Raw genomic sequence first — 26,489 nt, 5'->3', positions numbered from 1 at the left:
TGTGCATGAATCCCAAAAAGTTAGTTTGCAGGTGCAGCAGGTAATCAGGAAAGCGAATGGAATGTTGGCCTTCATTGCGAGAGGGATGGAGTACAAAAGCAGGGAGGTCCTGCTGCAACTGTACAGGGTATTGGTGAGGCCGCACCTGGAGTACTGCGTGCAGTTTTGGTCACCTTACTTAAAGAAGGCTATACTAGCTTTGGAGGGGGTACAGAGACGATTCACTCGGCTGATTCCGGAGATGAGGGGGTTACCTTATGATGATAGATTGAGTAGACTGGGTCTTTACTCGTTGGAGTTCAGAAGGATGAGGAGTGATCTTATAGAAACATTTAAAATAATGAAAGGGATAGACAAGATAGAGGCAGAGAGGTTGTTTCCACTGGTCGGGGAGACTAGAACTAGGGGGCACAGCCTCAAAATACGGGGGAGCCAATTTAAAACCGAGTTGAGAAGGAATTTCTTCTCCCAGAGAGTTGTGAATCTGTGGAATTCTCTGCCCAGGGAAGCAGTTGAGGCTAGCTCATTGAATGTATTCAAATCACAGATAGATAGATTTTTAACCAATAAGGGAATTAAGGGTTATGGGGAGTGGGTAGGTAAGTGGAGCTGAGTCCATGGCCAGATCAGCCATGATCTTGTTGAATGGTGGAGCAGGCTCGAGGGGTTAGATGGCCTACTCCTGTTCCTAATTCTTATGTTCTTATGTTCTTATGTCGGCCATCCTGTTCATCATGCTCTGAGGGATCTATCAAGTTAGTGCCATGCCCCTGCCCTTTCATTACTGCCCAGCAAAGTTTTCTTTTCTAAATATATACCCAATAATACCTCCCATTTCAATTTAATTTATGCCACCCATATAAAATTCGCACCTCCTCAGATAATGAAGCAGTCCGTGCCCACATGCAGCAAGACCTGGACAACATTCAGGCTTGGGCTGATAAGTGGCAAGTAACATTTGCGCCACACAAGTGCCAGGCAATGACCATCTCCAACAAGCGAGAGTCTAACCACCGCCTCTTGATATTCAACGGCATTACCATCGCTGCATCCCCCACCATCAACATCCTGGGGATCACCATTGCCCAGAAACTTAACAGGACCAGCCACATAAATACTGTGGCCACGAGCAGGTCAGAGGCTGGGTATTCTGTGGCGAGTGTCTCACCTCCTGACTCCCCAAAGTCTTTCCACCATCTACAAGGCACAAGTCAGGAGTGTGATGGAACACTCTCCACTTGCCTGGGTGAGTGCAGCTCCAACAACACTCAAGAAGCTCGACACCATCCGGGACAAAGCAGCCCGCTCGATCGGCACCCCATCCATCACCTTCAACATTCACTCCCTCCACCACCGGCGTACCGTGTCTGCAGTGTGTGCCATCTACAAGATATACTGCAGCAACTCGCCAAGGATTCTTCGGCATCATCTCCCAAACCTGCAACGTCTACCACCTAGAAGGACAAGTGCAGCAGGCGCATGGGAACACCACCACCTCCACGTTCCCCTCCAAGTCACACACCATCCTGACTTGGAAATATATTGCCGTTCCTTCATCGTCGCTGGGTCAAAATTCTGGGACTCCCTCCCTAATGGCACTATGGGAGCACCTTCACCACACGGACTGCAGCGGTTCAAGAAGGCGGCTCACCACCACCTTCTCAAGGGGCAATTAGGGATGGTCAAGCGACGCCCACATCCTGTGAATGAAAAAAAATATATAAAAAAAGAAATCATGTGATAATTATATGAGATTCTCTTTATATTTTGCAGGCTGCACATGCCTTCTCTGTGTGAATGGGGCAGAGTGAAGGGTTTTGGACCAACAGAGCAAGGTGCCACAGAGGCATAGAACCTGGGTTCCCACCAGCACGTGCCAGCCCTGCGAGTACCCAATCAGAAGCGCTGCTGGGTTGGCAGCTGGGGGTGAGAGGTTAAGAAGGCCTGGGGGTGAGAGGTTAAGAAGGCCTGGGGGTGAGAGATTAAGAAAACCTTGCCCTATGGCACACTCCAGCGCCTCCTACTGATCAGTTAAAGACTCGCAGTGGCAAAGTGCGGTCAGGCGGGAGATTAACACGGTTGCCTTGTCCAAACTCTCAGACAAGAACTGTAGAGACGGAGAGAAAGAAAAGAAGATATAAAACTACCAATACATCTTACAAATTGCCAGAAATAATCTTGTTTTGAAAGCAGAGGACACAGAGTAGTGAAGCTACGAGTAAGTACAGTCTTCAGAGTGGGAACCTTTCCTGTGAGAGCTCTGAAATATATATTTCCGTGTCTAACGGACTGGTTTGACAGGAGGAGAGCTTCTCCAGGATTTTTTTTTGTTCTAATGGAGTTTTAATGTTAGGGAGCACCCGGTGCCAGTTGAGTCAGTAGTTACCGAGCTATCTAGGTGACAGATGGGCAGCTCCCAGTAACAACAGTAATCCTTTCATTGCTTTTACAGTCACAGAGAGGTTTAACTCCTTCCTGATCAGACATGATGCCAGACAGGGACATTCAAGCCTCAACCAGGAGTCTCCGATCTCTGGATCCCACCTCAAAGAAAGAAATTCCATTTACACAGCCCCCTTCACAACCTCGGGATGTCCCAAAGCCCTTCACAGTCAATGAGGTAGCTTGGAAAACAAACACGTGGAAGACTTGAATTTCTATAGCGCCTTTGCAGGGCATCGCAAAGCGCTTACAGTGAATGAAATACGTTTTGGAGAGTAGTCACTGTTGCAATGTGGGAAACGCAACAGCCAATTTGTGCACAGCAAGCTCCCACAAACAGTAACGTGATAATGAGCAGATAATCTGTTTTTAGCGATGTTGATTGAGGGATAAATATTGGCCCCAGGTCACCGGGGAGAACTCCCCTGCTCTTCTTCGAAAGAGTGACATGGGATCTTTTACGTCCACCTGAGAGAGCAGACGGGGCCTCGGTTTAACGTCTCATCTGAAAGACTGCACCTCCGACAGTGCAGTGCTCCTTCTGGAGTGCCAGCCTAGATTTTTGTGCTCAAGCCCCTGGGGTAAGACTTGAATCCACAACCTTCTGACTCAGAGGTGAGAGTGCTACCCACTGAGCCACGGCTGACATAAAGTGTAATGACTGTTGTAATGTAGTGTTGAATAAGAACCTCACTATGTCTATTCCCCGAATGCTTGCCTTTTCTTTTGCGAAGGCAGTGACTCAGGCAGCAGTGAATTCCACCGGCTCCAACAGTCCTGTGTCACAGCGCCCGACTGACTTCTGCTCTCGGCCCTGGTGTGGTCCTACAATTCTCGTTCATTCGTTCTCTGGATGTGGGCATTGCTGGCATTTAGTGACCATCCCCAGTTGTCTTGAGAAGGTGGTGATACGATACCCTCATCCACTGCTGAAACCCTCATCCATGCCTGTTTTGCCTCTAGACTCGACTATTCCAACGCTCTGCTGGCCAGTCTCGTACCTTGCGCTCTCCATAAAGTTGAGATGATCCAAAACTCGGCAGCCCGTGTTCTAACTCGCACCAAGTCCCGCTCACCCATCACCCCTGTGCTCGCTGACCCGTGTCCTAACTCGCACCAAGTCCCGCTCACCCATCACCCCTGTGCTCGCTGACCCGTGTCCTAACTCGCACCAAGTCCCGCTCACCCATCACCCCTGTGCTCGCTGACCGACATTGGCTCCCGGTTAAGCAACGCCTCAGTTTTAAAATTCTCATTCTTGTTTTCAAATCCCTATCTCTGTAATCTCCTCCAGCCCTACAACCCCTCTGAGATTTCTGCGCTCCTCCAATTCTGGCCTCTTGAATATCTCGAATTTTAATCGCTTCACCATTGGTGGCCGTGCCTTCATCTGCCTGGGCCCTAAGCTCTGGAACTCCCTCCCTAAACCTCTCTACCTCTCTTTCCTTCCTTTAAGACTCTTCTTAAAACCTACCTCTTTGATCAAGCTTTTGGTTACCTGCCCTAATATCTCCTTATGTGGCTCGGTGTCAAATGTTCCTCCTGTGAAGCACCTTGGGACGTTTTACTACATTAAAGGTGCTATGAAAATGCAAGTTGTTGTTGTTAGGCAAATGCAGAGGGCAGTTAAGTGTCAGCCACACTGGTTTGGAATGGGAGTCACATATAACCCTTGATTGCTTAAGGACAGCAGTGTTCATTCCCTAAAGGGCATGAGCAAACCAGTTGGGATTTTATGACAATCCAACAGCTTCATGGTCACTTTTACTGAGGCCAGCTATTTATTCCCACATATTTTAAACTGAATTTAAATTCTCAAATGGCCATGGTGGGATTTGAATCCACATTCACTGGATTGTTATTGTAGTAACATAAGCATGTAGCTAGAGGACCTGTATAGGCTGAGTTAGCACTTCTCCGCAGTGTGGCTTCCACAGCTGGCCAACGAGCCTGCCTTTGGCTCATGCATAAAGAAAGGTCACTGCAGGGTCATTTGTCCCTGTGGAACAATACTTCAGCATTGAGTACCGTCGCTGTTGTTCATCTTTGAGCCGAGGCGGAGATGTCCGACTATTCTACCGCAGAAGTCATCACAGCCGGGCCTGATTGGGTCCTTACCGGCATCCACACCCATGCACTATTCAGTTGGGTTCCTTCAAGCAGTCAGAAGTAGGAATGCATGTGTATGCATGCGTTTATGCACACATTGTAGTGTATTTGCTTCATGGGTTCTTTGCTTAAGAATTCATAGCAACACATTGCTATTAAGAACTAGTTGGTTTATTAGCAAAGGTTTAACAATCACACTACACATTACCAGTTCATCTACTAGGCTCACAACATAGAAACATAGAAAATAGGTGCAGGAGTAGGCCATTCGGCCCTTCGAGCCTGCACCACCATTCAATGAGTTCAAGGCTGAACATGCAACTTCAGTACCCTATTCCTGCTTTCTCGCCATACCCCTTGATCCCCCTAGTAGTAAGGACTACATCTAACTCCTTTTTGAATATATTTAGTGAATTGGCCTCAACAACTTTCTGTGGCAGAGAATTCCACAGGTTCACCACTCTATGGGTGAAGAAGTCTCTCCTCATCTCGGTCCTAAATGGCTTACCCCTTATCCTTAGACTGTGACCCCTGGTTCTGGACTTCCCCGACATTAATAAGAACATAAGAACATAAGAATTAGGAACAGGAGCAGGCCATCTAGCCCCTCGAGCCTGCTCCGCCATTCAACAAGATCATGGCTGATCTGGCCGTGGACTCAGCTCCACTTACCCGCCCGCTCCCCATAACCCTTAATTCCCTTATTGGTTAAAAATCTATCTATCTGTGATTTGAATATATTCAATGAGCTAGCCTCAACTGCTTCCTTGGGCAGAGAATTCCACAGATTCACAACCCTCTGGGAGAAGAAATTCCTTCTCAACTCGGTTTTAAATTGGGGCACAGCCCCATATTTTGAGGCTGTGCCCCCTAGTTCTAGTCTCCCCGACCAGTGGAAACAACCTCTCTGCCTCTATCTTGTCTATCCCTTTCATTATTTTAAATGTTTCTATAAGATCACTCCTCATCCTTCTGAACTCCAACGAGTAAAGACCCAGTCTACTCAATCTATCATCATAAGGTAACCCCCTCATCCCCGGAATCAGCCTAGTGAATCGTCTCTGTACCCCCTCCAAAGCTAGTATATCCTTCCTTAAGTAAGGTGACCAAAACTGCACGCAGTACTCCAGGTGCGGCCTCACCAATACCCTGTACAGTTGCAGCAAGATCTCCCTGCTTTTGTACTCCATCCCTCTCGCAATGAAGGCCAACATTCCATTCGCCTTCCTGATTACCTGCTGCACCTGCAAACTAACTTTTTGGGATTCATGCACAAGGACCCCCAGGTCCCTCTGCACCGCAGCATGTTGTAATTTTTCCCCATTCAAATAATATTCCCTTTTATTGTTTTTTTTTCCAAGGTGGATGACCTCACATTTTCAGACATTGTATTCCATCTGCCAAACCTTAGCCCATTCGCTTAACCTATCTAAATCTCTTTGCAGCTTCTCTGTTCCTCTACACAACCCGCTTTCCCACTAATCTTTGTGCCATCTGCAAATTTTATTACACTACACTCTGTCCCCTCTTCCAGGTCATCTATGCATATTGTATACAGTTGTGGTCCCAGCACCGATCCCTGTGGCACACCACTAACCACCGATTACCAACCCGAAAAGGACCCATTTATCCCGACTCTCTGCTTTCTGTTAGCCAGCCAATTCTCTATCCATGCTAATACATTTCCTCTGATTCCGCGTACCTTTATCTTCTGCAGTAACCTTTTGTGTGGCACCTTATCGAATGCCTTTTGGAAATCTAAATACACCACATCCATCGGTACACCTCTATCCACCATGCTCGTTATATCCTCAAAGAATTCCAGTAAATTAGTTAAACATGATTTCCCCTTTCATGAATCCACATTGCGTCTGCTTGATTGCACTATTCCTATCTAGATGTCCTGCTATTTCTTCCTTAATGATAGCTTCAAGCATTTTCCCCACTACAAGATGTTAAACTAACCGGCCTATAGTTCCCTGCCTTTTGTCTGCCCCCTTTTTTAAACAGAGGCGTTACATTAGCTGCTTTCCAATCCGATGGTACCTTCCCAGAGTCCAGAGAATTTTGGTAGATTATAACGAATGCATCTGCTATAACTTCCACCATCTCTTTTAATACCCTGGGATGCATTTCCTGCCTGCCTCATCGTGGATCCCCCGAACCCAACTGGCTGGGGTTTTATTGAGTCTTGTGAACAGTATGTGACTGGCTAAGCCACTCACAACTCAACAGCTCTACAACTATTTTAGTGCAAAATTATGAATCAAGTGCCCTCCCTAATGGAGGGGCACTAGAACCGACAAATTAGCAAATTAAACTGTGGCATCAAATAAAACCCAATCAAATAAAAAATTGGTTGCCGGGGGTGATGATGCACTCCAGTCCCTCGGTGCCCACCTCTCGCGGAAGGCCGTGAGCGTACCGGTGGACATTGCGTGCTCCATCTCCAGGGACATCCTGGCGTGAACGTAGCCGCGCAAGAGAAGCAGGTCAACCGCTCTACAGCCCTATGAGCATAACTCACAGGTGCACACATTACACACGTGTGCGTAGGCAGATACGTGTGTGTGCTCATGCATTTGTGTGCAGATACGTGTGTGTGTGCATTTATGTACGTGCATGTGCGCAGTGTTTTAGAACTGAAAAGCATTGTATACAGTACGTCCCCCATTCCCTACCTGGCAGCACACCCACACGAAGAGAGGAGCAGACTCCAGGGGAGGGAGGAGGGGTGTTTGCCACTGCACACTCTAGCCATCACACAAATGGCGACACGGCCCATTGGCAGGGCAGGAAAGCCCCTGTGAGCACCCTACCCCCACACACACCTCCCCTTGGTCACTGCCGATGAATATCCTGCTCCTGAAGTGTGTAACTCGGCTGTATACCAGCTTGTACAGTTATATCAACAGACCTTTGAGCTGCTTTTTGACAATGCACGAATGGGAAATAACATAATTCCACCAAGTGAGCCAACCCAAACAACAACAACTTTCATTTATATAGTGCCTTTAACACAGTAAAATGTCCCAAGGCGCTTCACAGGAGTGGTATGGGACAAAATAAATAAATTTGACACCGAGCCACATAAGAAGAAATTACAGCAGGTGAACAAAAGTTGGGTCAAAGAGGTAGGTTTTGAGGAGCGTCTTAAAGGAGGAAAGTGTTATGTATGTAACCTTTACCAATGTGTAAGACTCGCCACCAGGGGGCGCACCTGTGGGAGACCCAAGGGTCACCTGCACACCCTGGGCAAGCAGGTATAAAAGGCAGTCTACCATGCTGCTTCTGCAGTCTGGAGTTACATTAAAGAGACCAAGGTCACAACAGTTTGAGCTTACAGCATACAGTCTTGTGAAGTTATTCTGAACATAACAGAAAGAGAGGTAGAGAGGTAGAGAGGTTTAGGGAAAAAGATCCAGAGCTTGGGGCCTAGGCAACAGAAGGCATAATCATCATTGGTTGAGCGATTATAATCAGGGATGCTCAGGAAGGCAGAATTAGAGGAGCGCAGATATCTCAGAGGGTTGTGGGGCTGGAGGAGATTACAGAGATAGGGAGGGGTGAGGCCATAGAGGGATTTGTAAACAAGGATGAGAATGTTGAAGTCAAGGCGTGGCTGAACTGGGCATCAATGTAGGTCAGCGAGCACAGGGGGTTGATGGGTGAGTGGGACTGGGTGCGAGTTAGGGCACAGGCAGCCAAGGTTTGGATGACCTCAAGTTTACATAGAGTAGAATGTGGGAGGCCAGCCAGTGCGTTGGAGTGGTCAAGTCTAGAGGTAACAAAGGCATGGATGAGAGTTTCAGCAGCAGATGAGCTGAGGCAAGGGTGGAGACGGACGATGTTATGGAGGTGGAAATAGGCGGTCTTAGTTATCCCGTGGATGTATGGCCGGAAGCTCATTTCAGGGTCAAATATGACATCTAGGTTGTGAACAGTGTGGTTCAGCCTCAGACAGATGCTAGGGAGAGGGATGGGGCTGGTGACCAGGGAACGCAGTTCGTGGCGGGGACAAAAGACAATGGCTTCGGTCTTCCCAATATTTAATTTGAGAAAATTGTGGAAAATTGTGAATAAATATTTACTAAAGGTGCAGAAAGCACGTTCAGCTTGGAAAGGGTTAAAGTGTGATTTGGCCGGAGAGTGGGGTTAACACTTATTAAAGTAATTTTAACGCTGGGCACAATGAGGTCAGTAGTACAAGTAATTAAATTCAGTGTTGGAACAGAGATCTCGGGAACAGAGGTCCTGCCCTCTAGTGGCGAAAGCGAGACATACGCTGCTTTGAACAGATTTAAGACCCAGGCTGTGAAATATAGTCAGTATTCACCATGGGGAATCAACTAACTGCTTCAGGCAAGTGATCTTTGCTTTGAACCTTACTTTTTATTTCAATACATTTTCTTATCAGTGTGAATATAAAAGTTGAAATTTGAACAAAATTGAAGTTTAAAAAAAACAGACAAAGTAACAAATCCTGCAAAAAAAAGAAAAGACTTGCATTTATAAGAACATAAGAACATGAGAAATAGGAGCAGGAGTCGGCCATACGGCCCCTCGAACCTACTCCGCCATTTAATACGATCATGGCTGATCCGATCATGGACTCAGCTCCACTTTCCCTGCCCGCTCCCCATAACCCCTTATTCCCTTATCAGTTAAGAAACTGTCTATTTCTGTCTTAACTTTATTCAATGTCCCAGCTTCCACAGCTCTCTGAGGCAGCGAATTCCACAGATATACAACCCTCTGAGAGAAAAAATTCCTCCTCATCTCAGTTTTAAATGGGCGGCCCCTTATTCTAAGATCATGCCCTCTAGTTCTAGTCTCCCTCATCAATGGAAACATCCTCTCTGCATCCACCCCGTCAAGCCGCCTCATAATCTTATACATTTCGATAAGATTACCTCTCATTCTTCTGAATTCCAATGAGTAGAGGCCCAACCTACTCAACCTTTCCTCATAAGTCAACCCCCTCATCTCCAGAATCAACCGAGTGAACCTTCTCTGAACTGCCTCCAAAGCAAGTGTATCCTTTCATAAATATGGAAACCAAAACTGCACGCAGTATTCCAGGTGTGGCCTCACCAATACCCTGTACAACTGTAGCAAGACTTCCCTGCTTTTATACTCCATCTCCTTTGCAATAAAGGCCAAGATTCCATTGGCCTTCCTGATCACTTGCTGTACCTGCATACTATCCTTTTGTGTTTCATGCACAAGTACCCCCAGGTCCCGCTGTACTACAGCACTTTGCAATCTTTCTCCATTTAAATAATAACTTGCTCTTTGATTTATTTCTGCCAAAGTGCATGACCTCACACTTTCCAACATTATACTCCATCTGCCAATTTTTGGTCACTCACTTATATAACGCCTTTCATGACCATCGGACGCCCCAAAGCGCTTCACAGTCAAAAAAAAAATCTAATCACTGTTGTAAAGTAGGATACACAGCAGCTAATTTGCGCACAGCAAGTTCCCACAAACAGCAATGTGATAATGACCAGACAATCTGTTTTAGTGATGTTGATTGAGAGATAAATATTGGCCAGGACACCGGGGAGAACTCCCCTGCTCTTCTTCAAAATAGTGTCATGGGATCTTTTACATCCACCTGAGAGAGCAGACGGGGCCTCGGTTTAACGTCTCATCTGAAAGACGGCACCTCCGACAGTGCAGCACTGCACTGGGAGTTTCAGCCTAGATTTTTGTGCTCATGTCTCTGGAGTGGGACTTGAACCCACAAATTTCTGACTCAGAGGTGAGAGTGCTGCCCACTGAGCCACAGCTGACACTGTACCCAGCGACTGGAAGCATTCCCGCTCCCCCTGTACCCAGGGATGGGGGCCCCTCTGCCTGTGTCGCCAAAAACTGGGTGCTCATGTAACAGAAAGTCTGACACCAAGATCATAAATGGATCCTGGATCAACTGAACTGAACTGAGCTGAACCACATTTCCTCATTGTAGATTGCGATCACTTGCCAATGTTTCAGGTCCCTCGCTATTCGACTGTGAGCACCGTGCCAACCTGAGTGCTCCCTGCTCGAGGAACACCAGGGCTGAGGTAGGTTAGTGAAACCAGCAATGGAATACGTGGGACATGGGTCCTGACACTCTAATACACAGATGAGCTGATTCCAGTATCTTTGTCTTCAGGATGGTATCTGTTCATTCATGACCTTAATTTCACCTGTGCTGTATGTTAATGCACTGGTTACAGTGATTGAATAAATTCCTGTCGCTCCACTCAGTTTCTGCTTTGGCAATGGTCATCTTTTAATTTGGATCCTGAGATTCCAACAGGTTAATAACACAAGCATCGGGAGCTGTGCCCCAGACTCCAGGCTCTCAGGATCGTAATCAAACGAATACAGGAATACCGAAGCAGCTTTTAACATTGTCGTCAATTCCTTTAATGGGACACAGGTTAACAATTGCATTAAAACAGACAGGAACTTGGGCGGCACATTAACCAGCTCACAGACACTGAGGCCCATCAGTAAGTTTTCCACTCCTCCAGAATCCTGATTTCTGACTGATTCTTACGGATGCACACAAGTTCGATCTTGTGACACTGGCTCTAACTGCTTCTGTACTTAACAAAACATCGTCCATCACATTTACATTTCAGCAACTTCTCCATGGTACCACCTGATACCCAGGTATCTGCCTGTCTCCTGATTATACCAAAATGAGTTCGGCCTTGCTAAACTTCATTTTACAGGCAGAGTGGGAATACCCCCAGTCCCTGGATACAGGGAGAGAGAATACCCCCAGTCCCTGGGTACAGGGAGACAGAATACCCCCAGTCCCTGGGTACAGGGAGAGAGAATACCCCCAGTCCCTGGATACAGGGAGAGAAAATACCCCCAGTCCCTGGGTACAGGGAGACAGAATATCCCCAGTCCCTGGGTACAGGGAGAGAGAATACCCCCAGTTCCTGGGTACAGGGAGACAGAATACCCCCAGTCCCTGGGTACAGGGAGAGAGAATACCCCCAGTCCCTGGGTACAGGGAGACAGAATACCCCCAGTCCCTGGGTACAGGGAGAGGGAATACCCCCAGTCCCTGGGTACAGGGAGAGAGAATACCCCCAGTTCCTGGGTACAGGGAGAGAGAATACCCCCAGTCCCTGGGTACAGGGAGAGAGAATACCCCCAGTCCCTGGGTACAGGGAGACAGAATACCCCCAGTCCCTGGGTACAGGGAGAGAGAATACCCTCAGTCCCTGGGTACAGAGAGAGGGAATACCCCCAGTCCCTGGGTACAGGGAGACAGAATACCCCCAGTCCCTGGCTACAGGGAGAGGGAATACCCCCAGTCCCTGGGTAATCTTTCTCGGCACTGTGAAATATCCTGGAACTCCCTCCCTCACAGCGCTGTGGGAGCACCTTCACCACACGGACTGCAGCGGTTCAAGAAGGCGGCTCATCACCACCTACTCAAGGGGCAATTAGGGATGGGCAATAAATGCCAGTCTTGCCAGCGACGCCCACATCCCAAGAATGATTAATAATAATAAAAAAATACACTGGCAGTGTGGAGCTTTGTCACACAGACAAGGCAGAACTTCGGTTTATGCTGAATGACCTGATCTGAGTGATTGGAAGGACCCTGCATATGGTCTCAGCACCTCATCGTGCTTGGGAGCAGGAACAGAAGGCTTGAGCCTTCCTGATTGATATCCATAGAATTATATTGAATGTCCAGCACAGAAACAGGCCATTCGGCCCAACTGATCCATGCTGCGGCTTATGCTCCACACGAGCCCCCTCCTATCCTGCTATATCTCACCCCATCAACATATCCCTTTATTCCTTTCTCCCTCATGTGTTTATCTAACTTCCATTAAATACATCGATACTATTCGCCTCAACCACTCCCTGTGGCAGCGAGTTCCACATTCTCACCACCCTCTGGGTGAAGAAGTTTCTCCTGCGTTCCCGACTCTCTTATATTTATGAGCCCCTAGTTATGGTCTCCTCTACAAGTGGACACACCTTCTCCATGACTACCCCGTCAAACCCTTTCATAATCTTAAAGACCTCCATCAGGTCACTCCTCAGCCTTCCCTTTTTTAGAGAAATGAGCCTCAGTCTGTCTGATCATTCCTGACAGGTTTAACCTCTCCCGTTTCCTGTTGGGAAGTGCGAGGGGCCGAACCTGCTCCTTCCCTGAAGGCCATTTGGCACCGGAAATTGGCAGCCACGCTGCGGAGTGCAATGGCCGCCGGCGTTCCGTGGAATGGCTGTATAAGGGGATCAAGGGGTGTGGAGAGAAAGCAGGAAAGGGGTACTGAGGGAATGATCAGCCATGATCACATTCAATGGCGGTGCAGGCTCGAAGGGCCGAATGGCCTCCTCCTGCATCTATTTTCTATGTTTCTATGTTTTGTATTATCAAAATTCCGCTCCTGCGGTATCCCGGCGATGACCCACTCCCCCCCCACCCCCCCCCAGCGCTCCGCTGCTGCCGATCCGTGCTAAGTGTGTCGTCACAGTGTGTTCCCCCCCCACCCCCGACGGCAAAATTCCGCCCTGAAAATCTTCCTCCCGCTGGCTGGTGCTGAGACCTGCTTTTTCGAGGTGATGGGAGTGAGGCTGTGGCCTTCTGCAATGGCGGTGTGGCTCCCATTAAAGGGGAGAACGCACTGTTGCTGCCGTCATGTTTTTTGTTTGTCGGCCGACTGCCAACAGGCGGACTGGCACCCCCTCTTGGGTGCCAGGCTGCTGGCCCGGCCGAAACCCTCCTTGGTGGCCCAGTGGACCGAAGTCTAAACATCGCGCAGGCTCTCCCGCTTAAGTGAAAGGGGGGGAGCCATGGCGACGCGGCGCCGTGATGACATCATCACTGACAACGGCGATCACTACACCCCGCCCCAATTTCTGCCCCTCTAGTCTGCTCAGCACCGCACTCCCGCCCCCCCCCCCCCCCCCCCCCCCCCCGTCATGACAACTTCTGGTCCACCTGGGAAAAAAAACAACAAAGAGCAGAATCTCGCTCAAGAGGCCACCTCAAACACCCCGATGGTAAAAACAACAGCAACGGAGTGCGTGCACCCCCTTTCGGGCGGAGGGCGATTTCGGGGCCCGAGTGTTTTAGCATCGGGCAACGACACTCAGCTCAAACTGTCGGCCAACACCTGACTTCACGCACACGAAGACTGCGTCGCTTGGGTGGGGGCCACTTGCTCCTGTAGAACCCGACCCAATCTATCAATGAGAGATGGGCGCTGGGGAGGGGGGGGTGGGGAGCGGGGGACGGTGGGGATGGACATTGGACAAAAAGTGTGGCCATAATGGGCTTCCCTGCACTTGGAAGGTACATTTTGAACCATTGACTGGAAGAGTGGTTTCCAAACTCGCAGACACATCAAAGTGAGCTTTTGCGAGAGGGACCTGCTGGTTAGTGAAGCGAATCGACCTTTCATCTCCCAACTCTGATCTCTCTTTGAATCCAGGCCACACAAGTTAAAGGTTTACAAGGGCGGGATTTTCGGCTCTGCTCATTTCGGGGCAGTAATGGCGACGGGGCGGTAAAGTTTGCACCCCCCGGGAACTCAGTCTGCGAAATCCGTCATCTGGGCCCTGAGTGTGGGGTGGGGGCGCTAGGCCGGCTGAGCAGGCGACAATCCCAAGTTAAAGAGGTGGCCTCGCAGTGCTGTAAGAGAGGCCTGGGGAGGAAAAAAAAAACCTGAAAAAAACCCAACGAAAACATTCCCAACACATAGCCCACGTCACCACAACATAAATCGCACTTACCTGCGGTGGACATTACTCACCTCACTGCGGCCGCCACAAGTCGGACCGTCCGCTTCCACAGGCGTTCCCACCAGGGGGCGCTATGGAGCACTAAGGATCGGGCAGCAGCCAAATATCGAGCCGGTGTCGTAACCAGAGGCGTTGCACACCGGCTCGCCTTCCCCGGGCGGTAATGTTCCACGCCCCGCCGAAACAGGCACCGAGTGCCCCGGCGGGGCGCTGGAAGCTGGCCGCCCGGACGCAATTGCTTACTGCCGCCATTTCCGCCCATCTGGGGTGCTAACAGGGGCGGCAGAAGACCGAAAATCCCACCCGCAGTCTTAGGGACTGGACAGAGTAAGTCATTTGATTTTGATCACTAGGAGCTGGCCATTTATTTGAATATGTATTTGCTCATACCGTGCAGTGTCATGATGTAAATCTCATGGCCTGGTTACTATCTGACACCAGTCCGATCAAAATGACACACAGCTCTTAACCGTGCCTCCCTCCCTTCCCCCACCCCCCACACACAATGTAGACACCCCAAAAAGTCCCCATTTTTCACAAAGCGAGTGCACCTCTAAGGGCTCTGAGTGAAATGAAGTTGGAAACTCACTGGGGGTTGCTGGATTCATTTTTTTTCCAAGTCATTCACAAATAGGGGTTTAAAAAAAAACAAATTAAATAGAGAAAAATAATTGAGTTTAGTTGTTCAACTGAAAGACCGCCCCCTCGCAGAAACCCATAGCACCCTGTTGTCAACGACATCCCCACAAGGAGTTGGGCCTCCTGATAGAGCGGAGGCTGGATTGAGAGGTGGAGGTGACATTTCACACATAGTAACAGCCAGGCCAAGCACTGCGAGCCAGTGACACTTTGGCAGAAGGATTTTCTAATTCGGTTTGATACAAGTGTATCATCAAAAGGGGAGTAAATCACTCTCCCAATGGCTCACTGGGTAAATGCACCACTCCTCCAGCCCCACAACCCCCCTCTGAGATGTCTGCATTCCTCCAACTTTGCCCTCTTGATCATCCCTGATTATAATCGCTCAACCATTGGTGGCCGTGCCTTCTGATGCCTGGACCCCAAGCTCTGGAACTCCCTGCCTAAACCTCTCCGCCTCTCTACCTCTCTTTCCTCCTTCAAGGCACTCCTTAAAACCTCCCTCTTTGATCAAGATTTTGGTCACCTGCGCTAATTTCGCCTTATGCGGCTCGATGTCAATTAGTTTTATCTCATAATACTCCTGTGAAGCACCTTGGGATGTTTCACTACGTTAAAGGCGCTATATAAATAATTTGTGTCAGACTGAGCCTCACAGATCACAAAGAGCCCTGCTCCCATGTGCCGAGTTCACAGTGTATTTCTAAAATCTCCCTCGGCGTTTCACAGGAACGTTATCAAACAAAATTCAACACTGAGGCACACAAGGACATTAGGGCAGATGATCAACTTGGTCAGAGAGGTAGATTTTAAGGAACATCTGAAAGGAGGAAAGACGGGTAGAGAGGTGGAACATAAGAACATAAGAATTAGGAACAGGAGTAGGCCATCTAGTCCCTCGAGCCTGCTCCGCCATTCAACAAGATCATGGCTGATCTGGCCATGGACTCAGCTCCACTTACCCGCCTGCTCCCCATAACCCTTAATTCCCTTATTGGTTAAAAATCTATCTATCTGTGACTTGAATACATTCAATGAGCTAGCCTCAACTGCTTCCTTGGGCAGAGAATTCCACAGATTCACAACCCTCTGGGAGAAGAAATTTCTTCTCAACTCGGTTTTAAATTGGCTCCCCCGTATTTTGAGGCTGTGCCCCACAGTTCTAGTCTCCCCGACCAGTGGAAACAACCTCTCTGCCTCTATCTTGTCTATCCCTTTCATTATTTTAAATGTTTCTATAAGATCACCCCTCATCCTTCTGAACTCCAACGAGTAAAGACCCAGTCTACTCAATCTATCATCATAAGGTAACCCCCTCATCTCCGGAGAGGTTCAGGGAGGGAGTTCCAGAGCTTGGGGCCTGGACAGCTGAAGGCACAGGGACCGATGGTTGAACGATTATAATCAGGGGTGCTCAGGAAGGCAGAATTAGAGGAACGCAGGGATCTCGGGGGGCTGTGGGGCTGGAGGAGATTATAGAGATAGGGAGGGGCGAGGGCCATGGAGGGATGTGAAAACAAGAATGAGAATTTTAAGATCGAGGCGTTGCTGGACCAGGAACCAATGGAGGTCAGCGAGCACAGGGATGATGGGTGAGCGGGACTTGGTGTGAGTTAAGACACGGGCAGCAGTTGGTCTCGGTGTCCCTGGATTAAACAGGAGATGGGGGTAATGGGGAAATCAGCCAGGGTCCCTGCTCCTGAGCACTGTTCAATGACCCCTGCTGGAAAGTGGATTTCGGATAAGGACAGGGCTGGGCTCGGCTGTGAGAACTTGGGAAAGAGTGAGATGGGGAGGGTTCAGAAGGAATTTACCAGAAAGATACCAGGGATGAGGCACATCAGTTATGTAGAGAGACTGGAGAAGCTGGGATTAGAGCAGAGAAGGTTAAGGGGAGATTTAGTAGAGATGTTCACAATTAAAGAAAGAAAAGAAAGACTTGCATTTATATATCGCCTTTCACAACCACCAAAACGCTTTACAGCCAATGAAGTACTTTTGGAATGTAGTCACTGTTGTAATGTAAGAAACGCAGCAACTAATTTGTGCACAATAAGCTCCCACAAACAGCAATGTGATAATGAGCAGATAATCTGTTTCAATAATGTTGATTGAGGGATAAATATTGACCAGGACACTGAGGGATGACCCCTGCACCCTGCTCTTCTTCGAAATAGTGCCCGTGGGATCTTATACGTCCATCTGAGTGAGCAGATGGGTCAAATGACCTCCTTCTGTGCCGTGTCTATCAGACACTCCCACTATTTCTGATACAGCCTGGGCGCGTGTCTTCGAGGAACGGAAAGCTCTGCATTGTTCGATCGGGGAACATATTTCGATGCTGCATGTTGGGTGCAGGGAGATCGGACGGTACCTGCCATGGTGGGGTTTTAGTGAGACGCCCGAGACAGATTCAGAGACTGCTGACTGCTGGGGCTGTCCAGAGGAGCAAATATCGAAGGGATCAGAAAGCTGCCAAACCAGGCCCATCCGCAGCACAATAAGGCAGATTATTTTGTTTAAATCCAAGCATAAAAGGTTTATAATAAAGTTTTAATAGGTCTGTATATTGACACCACTGTATATTCAACTGCCCTTGAAGAAGAAAAAATAAAGCCTAATCCCATCGTGTTTTTAAAGCCTTCCTTCAGACAATGGAGGTTTTAGATTTAGTGAATTCATTAGATTTTTGACTGCTGCTTTCATAAAGGAATCTGGTTAAAAACACACACACACACACACACACACATAACTGAGAGTCACATTAGGATGAAGTGGAGTGGAGGGGTGGGGAGAGGAGGGTGGAATTGCTTAGAGGGGTTTTTAATGATTTTAAATGGATAGGACCATCTGCCCCTGTAATTCTCAGAGGTAAAAGTGAGACCCGACCAGCCATTAATAAGAGCATGCTTAAAAACACAATATACACAGGAAATCTTCCAGACCAGTAATACTGCAGTTTGCTTTGGACAGTTGTTCAATTAAGCGACTGATTTCCACCCCCAACCCCCCCTCTCCTTTTGTGTCCGCGTTTTAAGCTTTAATGGAAGTTAATGTACTCAAACTATCTTTATATCTGCCATAGAATTGTTAGATCCCTTCCATCTTACACCCACCCCCCCACCCCCTCATACTTTCTCCCTTAAAGGGATTGTTCATGTCGATATAATCCATTATGCTCCAATACGAGGACTAGAGTGGAGGCTTTATACAGAGGCCCATATGCTCCAAACGTAAAATACACACAGCGCTACTTTTAAAGTTATCAGCGCTCATTCAACACAGACAGAATGCAAATGTTTTTCTGTTTTGATTTTGAATTGTGAAGAGGCTACACACGCCTTGTGCGACTCTTTGTGGCGTCAATAAAACAATCCCTTTAAATAGGACCACTTCTGTCCTTGAGCGTGGGTCCTGAGCGAGGAAGCACTTCATAAGCCAGAGTCGATTTAGCACAAGGTGTACCAGTCCTCTTAACAGGATTATTGTCTTGCTGTTATTGTGAGCGGCAATTCTTTCCTGAGCAAAGCACACGGTCTCATCTGTTGCTGGAAGCTCGGAGAGAGAGAGGAGGAGGGGGAGGAGAAGGAAAATCATTGAATGTTGCTCACCATTAAGAGCCCATTTTCTTGTAGCGTCTGTATATTTCCCTTTATTTCCGTCTCACTGGCAAGAATGTCAGCTGTGTAGAAACTGCGTGCTTTAAAACTAATGCGTTCCCTATTGTCTGGCTGACTCGCAACGTTTCACACCCTTAAAACCCACTCAAGGCACACCAACTCACTCTATACAACCCCTGCACGTAGACTGATTTTTGTTTAGAAGTTGTAAAGGGCCGTTCTGATTTACTGAGGCTAAGATCACATTAGACCTTCATCTCAGCACTTTTCATGTTGCGTATCATATGTTCATATTCCAAAAGGGGTCAGCACTGATATATATAACATCTGTCGTTGGAAAAATGCTGGAGTCCGTTATTAAGGAAGCAGTAGCAGGACATTTGGAAAAGCATGATTCAATCAAGCAGAGTCAGCATGGATTTATGTTTGACATTGAGGATGTAATGAGCAGGGTGGATAAGGGGGAACCAGTGGATGTGGTGTATTCGGATTTCCAGAAGGCATTCGATAAGGTGCCACAGAAGAGGTTACTGCATAAGATAAAAGCTCACGGGGTTGGGGGTAACAGATTAGGGGGTGATTAGAGCGTGGGCAGATACAGCAGGAGCAGCGAGAGGCTGTGGAGGGATGTGAGTTCGGGGCCCAGGGGCAGCACGGGCCAGCCCACACTGCGATATGTGTGCGCACGAGGTCCGTGCAGCAGAGCAGGTCTCCAGTCACCTTGGATAATCCTTGCCACTGGACCAAGACTTAGCTCTGTCAAGCCCGTTAAAAAAATCCACGCACAGGCATCGTCCACCCTTCAGGATGTAGTTCGGGTCTTTCATTGAAACACCTGTGAATTCATCCTTTTTTTGGTATGGAATCAAGTCATCCTCATTTCGAGGGACTGCCTAGAAACATTCGGCCCCTCGAGCCTGCACCACCATTCAATAAGATCATGGCAGATCATTCAACCTCAGTACCCCTTTCCTGCTTTCTTTCCATACCCCTTGATCCCTTTAACCATAAGGGCTATATCTAACTCCCTTTTAAATATATCTAATGAACTGGCCTCAACAACTTTCTGTGGTAGAGAATTCCACAGGTTCACCACTCTCTGAGTGAAGAAGTTTCTCCTCATCTCGGTCCTAAATGGCTTACCCCTTATCCTTAGACTGTGACCCCTGGAACTGGAACTCCCCAGCAACGAGAACATTCTTCCTGCTTCTAACCTGTCCAATCCCATCAGAATTTTATATGTTTCTATGAGATCCCCTCTCATTCTTCTAAACTCCAGTGGATACAAGCCCAGTTGATCCAGTCTCTTCTCATATGTCAGTCCTGTCATCCCGGGAATCAGTCTGGTGAATCTTCGCTACACTCCCTCAATAGCAAGAATGTCCTTCCTCAGATTAGGAGACCAAAACTGAACACAATATTCCAGGTGTGGCCTCACCAAGGCTCTGTACAACTGCAGTAAGACCTCCCTGCTCCTTTACTCAAATCCTCTCGCTATGAAGGCCAATATGCCATTTGCCTTCTTCACTGCCTGCTGTACCTGCATGCCAAACTTCAATGACTGATGAACCATGACACCCAGGTCCCATTGCACCTCCCCTTTTCCTAAACTGTCACCATTCAGATAATATTCTGTCTTCTTGTTTTTGCCACCGAAGTGGATAACCTCACATTTATCCACATTATACTGCATCTGCCATGCATTTGCCCACTCACCTAACCTGTCCAAGTCACCCTGCAGCCTCTTAGCATCCTCCTCGCAGCTCACACTGCCACCCAGCTTAGTGGCATCTGCAAACTTGGAGATATTACACTCAATTCCGTCATCTAAATCATTGATGTATATTGTAAAAAGCTGGGGTCCCAGCACTGAGCCCTGCGGCACCCCACTGGTCACTGGCTGCCATTCTGAAAAGGACCCGTTTATCTCGACTCTTTGCTTCCTGTCTGCCAACCAGTTCTCTATCCATGTCAGTACATTATCCCAATACCATGTGCTTTAATTTTGTACACTAATCTCTTGTGTGGGACTTTGTCAAAAGCCTTTTGAAAGTCCAAATACACCACATCCACTGGTTCTCCCTTGTCCACTCTACTAGTTACATCCTCAAAAAATTCCAGAAGATTTGTCAAGCATGATTTCCCTTTCATAAATCCATGCCGACTTGGACCGATCCTGTCACTGCTTTCCAAATGCGCTGCTATTTCATCTTTAATAATTGATTCCAACATTTTCCCCACCACCAATGTCCCTGTTTTCTCTCTCCTTCCTTTTTTAAAAAGTGGTGTTACATTAGCTACCCTCCAGTCCATAGGAACTGATCCAGAGTCATTAGAATGTTGGAAAATGATCACCAATGCATCCACTATTTCTAGGGCCACTTCCTTAAGTACTCTGGGATGCAGCCTATCAGACCCTAGGGATTTATCGGGCTTCAATCCCATCAATATCCCTAACACAATTTCCTGACTAATAAGGTTTTCCTTCAGTTCCTCTTTTTCGCTAGACCCTCGAACCCCTAGTATTTCCGGAAGGTTATTTGTGTCTTCCTTAGTGAAGACAGATCCAAAGTATTTGTTCAACTGGTCTGCCATTACATTGTTCCCCATTATAAATTCACCTAATTCTGACTGCAAAGGACCTACGACTGATGACTGACTCACTGGCTGTCACGATTAAGACGAGCTCTTCACTCCTGTCTTCTAACGTGTGTCTCCTTCATTCTCCTCTTCCTCTCCCACCAACTCTTTTGTCCCACTTTCCTTCTTTTGCCTCTCTTCACTCGAGGTGCTGTTGCATGCTGGGCCTGGATCCATGTACAGCAAGAGCTTTCTTTACCACCATCTGGGCCGAGCAGTGGACATCAATTGGCTATTCAACTGTGGAAAACATCACTGTAATGTATTTGCTTAATGGGCTCATTGCTTAAGAATTCATAGCAACACATTGCTATTAAGAACTAGTTGGTTTATCAACAAAGGTTTAACAATCACACTACACATTATCGGTTCATCCACTAGGCTCACAACTGCATACCTCATCGTGGATGATCTAAACCCAACTGGCTGCGGTTTTATTGAGTCTTGTGAACATCACGTGACTAGCTAAGCCACTCACAATGCAACAGCTCTACAACTATTTTAAATTATACAATTAACCAAATGCCGCCCCTGCCCCCTCGTTAAAGGGACACACAACTGGAAAAAAGAAAAAGATCAAATTAAAATTTGGTTGCCGGGGGTGATGATGCACTCCAGTCCCTCTGGAAGACCGCGAGAGTACCAGTGGACACTGCTTGCTCCATCTCCAGGGACACTCTGGCGCAAACGTAGCCACGGAAGAGAGGCAGGCTGCAACAGCTCGACAACTATTTTGTTGTGAACAATAAAAAATCATTAAATCAAAGTCAAGTGCCCCCTGATTAAAGGGGGGTGGGGCGGGGGAACACTCCAAACACTTTCAAACAAGTGCCACCTTGGTTTTTTTTGATGGCACTAAAAACACAAATTATACAAGTGCCCCCTGGCTAAAAGGGGGGGTGGTGGGGGGGCACTAAAACTGGCAACTTAAACAAATTAAACTTTACACAAAAAGCATCAAATTAAAATTTGGTTGCCGGGGGTGATGATGCACTCCAGTCCCTCCGGAAGGCCGCGAGAGTACCAGTGGACACCGCATGCTCCATCTCCAGGGATACCCTGGCGCGAAGGCAGCTACGAAGAGAGGCAGGCTGCAACAGCTCTCCAGCCCTGTGAGCATACTCACAGGTGCACACATTACAACCACCACTGTGCACGAGGCGGCCCTCGCTCGGCATGGGCAGAGGAGATAAATGAGTGAAAAATTAGTGAAAAAACATATTTACAACAGTAATTTAACATAAATGTTTCTGTCAATAGAGGCATAGCTAAGACTTCTGAATAATCATGGAAAATTGGCCGAAAAGAAAGTAGTTATCCTCTGAAACAAACCTGTGGGCTTAGGATTACGCCCAAGGCACACCCGATATTGGGCCTTGGGCCTTATTTAAATGAGGCTGGTGCACTGTGGACGCCCGCTGGGTGTCCTGGGAGGCTCACTAGTGAATCGGCATGGGACTTTGGGCCATTGCATCTTAACTCTCGTCCATCCCCTAACTCCCCCCGCCCCATCATTGGCCCGAAGCTCTGGAATTCCCTCCCTAAATTCTCTCCGCCTCTTGCTCCAACTTTTAAGGCCCTTCTTAAAGACCTAGCCCTCACATGACAAATTCGCCCATACTGTCATGATTAAATGGAGAGGACAAGCCATGCTGAGACCAGGCCCGATCCCTACTCCGCCCGGCCCAATAGAAACATAGAAACTTAGAAACATAGAAAATAGGTGCAGGAGCAGGTCATTTGGCCCTTCGAGCCTGCACCACCATTCAATAAGATCATGGCTGATCATCACCTCAGTTCCCCTTTCCTGCTTTCTCTCCATACCCCTTGATCCCTTTAGCTGTAAGGGCCATATCTAACTCCCTCTTCAATATATCCAATGAACTGGCATCAACAACTCTCTATGGTAGAGAATTCCACAGGTTAACAACTCTCTGAGTGAAGAAGTTGCTCCTCATCTCAGTCCTAAATGGCTTACCTCTAATCCTTAGACTGTGACCCCTGGTTCTGGACTTCCCCAACATCAGGAACATTCTTCCTGCATTTAACCTGTCCAGTCCCGTCAGAATTTTATATGTTTCTATGAGATCCCCTCTCATCCTTCTAAACTCCAGTGAATACAGGCCCAGTCGATCCAGTCTCTCCTCGTATGTCAGTGCTGCCATCCCGGGAATCAGTCTGGTGAACCTTCGCTGTACTTCCTCAATAGCAAGAACGTCCTTCCTCAGATTAGGAGACCAAAACTGAACACAATATTCCAGGTAAGGGCTCACCAAGGCCCTGTACAACTGCAGTAAGACCTCCCTGCTCCTATACTCAAATCCCCTCGCTATGAAGGCCAACATGCCATTTGCCTTCTTCACCACCTGCTGTACCTGCATGCCAACTTTCAATGACTGATGTACCATGACACCCAGGTCTTGTTGCACCTTCCTTTTCCTAATCTGCCGCCATTCAGATAATATTCTGCCTTCGCGTTTTTGCTACCAAAGTGGATAACCTCACATTTATCCACATTATACTGCATCTGCCGTGCATTTTCCCACTCACCTAACCTGTCCAAGTCACCCGGCAGTCTCTTAGCGTCCTCCTCACAGTCCACACTGTCACCCAGCTTAGTGTCATCTGCAAACTTGGAGATATTACACTCAATTCCTTCAACTAAATCATTGATGTATATTGTAAAGAGCTGGGGTCCCAGCACTGAACCCTGCGGCACTCCACTAGTCACTGTCTGCCATTTTGAAAAGTACCTGTTTATCCCGACTCTCTGCTTTCTGCCTGCCAACCAGTTCTCTATCCACGTCAGTACATTACCCCCAATACCATGTGCTTTAATTTTGCACATCAATCTCTTGTGTGGGACCTTGTTAAAAGCCTTTTGAAAGTCCAAATACACCACATCCACTGGTTCTCCCCTGTCCACTCTACAAGTTACATCCTCAAAAAATTCTAGAAGATTTATCAATGATATTTCCCTTTCATAAATCCATGCTGACTTGGACCGATTCTGTCACTGCTTTCCAAATGCGCTGCTATTTCATCTTTAATCATTGATTCCAACATTTTCCCTACTACTGATGTCAGGCTAACCAGCCTATAATTACCCATTTTCTCTCTCCCTCCTTTTTTAAAAAGTGGTGTTACATTAGCTGCCCTCCAATCCATAGGAACTATTCCAGAGTCGATTGTAGTCGGTTGTTTCTTATTTCGTGGGTGGGTGTTGATGCGGAAACCCTTCAATATTGAAAGCACGGGTCAGAACTTGAAAATAAGACAGCTCATTTTATATTGAACATTTGTACAATTGACTCCTGTTCCAAAGGAAACTTCAGAACCTTCCAGAAGCTCCTGTGTTATTTGAGGAATTTTCATTTTGCTTGTGTCTCATGTGTGTTCCTTGGACGCCATTGCACTGTGCTGCAGATGGAAGGATGTGAGTTCATGGACACTAACCCTACAAACTGTCAGCTGTGGCTCAATCAGTCACACTCTCGCCGCTGAGGCAGAGGTTTGTGGGTTCAATGACGGCACAAATCGATACAAATGGGTTTGATCTAACAGCCATTACAGAGACGTGGTTGCAAGGCGACCAAGGCTAGGAATGAAATATTCAGGGATATTTGACAATTCGGAAGGACAGACAGAGAGAAAAAGAAGGTGGGGTAGCACTGTTAATAAAGGATAAGATCAGTGCATTAGTGAGAAATGATATTGGCTCAGATGATCAAGATGTTGAATCAGTTTGGGTGGAAGATTGTCATGTATTCAACTGTCATTGTAACCCATGTATAAACTGACCTAAGTTGTACACCATGAGAACACTGACCACTAGGTGGTGAACTTGTGGGGGACACTCCTAACCTGGACTTTCAGGTATAAAAGGGGAAGCTCCACCCACCTTCTCCACTTCAGTGCTGGCTAATAAAGGTTACTGGTCACAGAGTGACCTTCTCTCAAGTATGGGCCTCGCGTGCATTTATACTGTATAGTAAGGACATATTATTGGTGACGAGAAACTGGGATTTAAACCACGTGAGCATGGCCACTAGCAGCACAGACAAGAGGTACTGTGTTGGTGACGATTGGGACAATTTTATTGAGAGACTACAGCAAAGTTTCGTCACCAAGGAATGGCTGGGACAGGATTCGGCCGACAAACGCGGTGCTCATCTCCTGACGGTTTGTGGATCCAGGACGTACTCCCTGATGAAGGACCTTCTAGCGCCAGAGAAGCCGGCGGACAAAATTTTGGAGAGCTCAGTAAGTTGATCGGGGAACACTTTAAACCAGCGAGCAGCATGCACATGGCGAGATACCAGGTTTACACGCACCGGCGGCGAGAAGGGCAAAGCGTTCCAGACTTCGTGGCAGACCTCCGGCGACTGGTAAGCCTATGTAAGTTCAGGAAACTGGGGTTTTCAGGAAACTGATTGAGCCCAAAGACTTGACCCTGGAAATGGCGGCTTTGATGGCCCAGACATTTATCTCAGGGGAGGAAGAGACCAGAATGATGTTTGACAAAAATCTTGGTTTAAATGCAGCAAATGGACAGGGAGTCAACATTGTTAACGCAGGACACAGTTTGCCAGGCAGGCAGGGGCAATCGGACATGCCCGAGCATGTAGTCGAACCCAAAGGGGGAATTCAACAATGGCTAGCTGAACGGCGATTCATGCCATCACACGGGACAATGCGGCCAGTAATGGGGCCATCAACACCTGTCAATGGTGCACTTAAGGACAGTTTTAGAGACAGTCAGAGACGATCGACTGGTAATGGACCTTTTGTTTCCAACAACGGCTCATGTTGGAGGTGTGGAGGCAAACACCCACCCAGAGCTTGCAGGTATCAGCAATATACCTGCAGAAACTGCAATGTCAGCGGTCACTTGGTGCGTATGTGCAGGAAGCCTGCAGCCAGGTTGATGTACGAGGAGGACGGGCCCGATGTAAGCCCTATGAGGTCAAATGAACACTGGAGGAAATCGCTGGAAGCTGAAGTTCAGCGAGTTCATGTGGAGCAAGTATACAGTTCATACACCAGGATGCCACCAATAATGATGAAAGTGCTCCTCAATGGCATCCCAGTATCAATGGAGCTAGACACAGGGGCCAGCCAGTCCCTGATGAGTATCAAACAGTTCGACAAGTTGTGGGCATCCAAAGTCAGGAGGCCAAAATTATTGCCGATTGACGCACAGCTACGGACATACACAAAGGAGATCATTCCGGTGCTAGGCAGCGCCACGGTAGTCGT

This window comes from Pristiophorus japonicus, chromosome 20 (genome assembly GCF_044704955.1).
Source record: "Pristiophorus japonicus isolate sPriJap1 chromosome 20, sPriJap1.hap1, whole genome shotgun sequence".
Taxonomy (NCBI): Eukaryota; Metazoa; Chordata; class Chondrichthyes; family Pristiophoridae; genus Pristiophorus; species Pristiophorus japonicus.
Note: the sequence above shows the minus strand (reverse complement) of the source record.